We start from the raw sequence: 1,568 nt of genomic DNA on the forward strand, positions 1-1,568 counted from the left end.
CCCCAAAAAAAAAACCCCAAAAAAAACAATTTAAAAAAAGAAACCAACAGAAAAAACCCCTCATAAAACGGGTCAACGTCACCATTCTTTTTCTTTCTGTTTAAAAATTTAACCGTAACCCCTTCACTGCTGAAGAATGTCCATCAACATCAGTACTGACAAGATAAAATGTTATTTCAAGGAATATTTAAACACAGAGAATTGTTTCAGAATAAACAAAATCAGTAACTATACCAACCATCAAAACTTATTTTGTTCATCAGATGAAACAATACGAGAGTGGAGCATACAAGCCAGTCAGAACATACGTCTATTCAGCAATAAAGAGGTTAAAATAAGTTAAAAGCCCCCTCCTTTCACTTTCACCAAGTTACCTCGTAAGACTCAGTATGATAGCACAGTATACTAGTAGAGAATGGGGCGAAGGTACTAAACAGAACCTGCAACCAAACAGGATATTATCTTTGCACTAGATTATTATACAAAGCTGTCTAACAAAACAGGTTATCTTTGCACTAGATTATACTAAGCTGTAAAAACCTAACCAACTATCACTATCTTTGTACAATATTATACAAAGCTCTCTTACCAAACAGGATTTTATCTTTGCACTAAATTATACTAAGCTGTCTAACCAAACAGGATAATATCTTTGCACTAAATTATACTAAGCTGTCTAACCAAACAGGATATTATCTTTGCACTAAATTATACTAAGCTGTCTAACCAAACCGATTATCACTATCTTTGTACTAAATTATACAAAGCTCTCTTACCAAACAGGATATTATCTTTGCACTAAATTATACTAAGTTGTCTAACCAAACAGGTTATCTTTGCATTAGATTATACTAAGCTGCTTAACCAAACCGACTATCACTATCTTTGTACTAAATTATACAAAGCTGTTTAACCAAACAGGATATATTGTACTAGACAAAGCTGATTAACAAAAAGGGCTATCTTTGTACTAGACAAAGCTGATGAACAAAAAGGGCTATCTTTGTACCAGAGTAGAGAAATCTAACAAAACAAGCTATCTTCTCAAGTGTACTAGACAAAGCTGATTTAAAAAACAGGCTATCTTTGTACCAGACAAAGCTAAGTAACAAAATAGACGGCCATTGCAAGAGATAAAGCCGGCTTACAAAACAGATTATTATCTTTGAACTGGATTCCAGAAATCTGATTTTTACAAAACAGGCTATGTTTGCACGTGACAAGGCTGACTTGCAAAACTAGCTATCTTTTCATCAATCAAAGCTGACTTGCAAAACAAGTTATCTATCTTTCCACCATCCCAATATGACCAACAAAACAAGCAGCTATGACTTCCTTTGCCTTTCCCCTTAGTCATAGTCTAGATAGAGTGATGTCCCGTTTCTCCACTGACTACCAAATTATAATTTACGACAACCGGTCAACTTCACGTTTTTGTCAAGTTGTCATTATGAATGTCCATACTGTTATTTGTCTCTGTCTGTCTGTCTGTCTGTCTGTCTGTCTGTCTGTCTGTCCTCTCTCTCTCTCTCTCTCTCTCTCTCTCTCTCTCTCTCTCTCTCTCTCTC

Source organism: Aplysia californica, unplaced genomic scaffold, assembly GCF_000002075.1.
Source record: "Aplysia californica isolate F4 #8 unplaced genomic scaffold, AplCal3.0 scaffold01395, whole genome shotgun sequence".
Classification (NCBI taxonomy): domain Eukaryota; kingdom Metazoa; phylum Mollusca; class Gastropoda; order Aplysiida; family Aplysiidae; genus Aplysia; species Aplysia californica.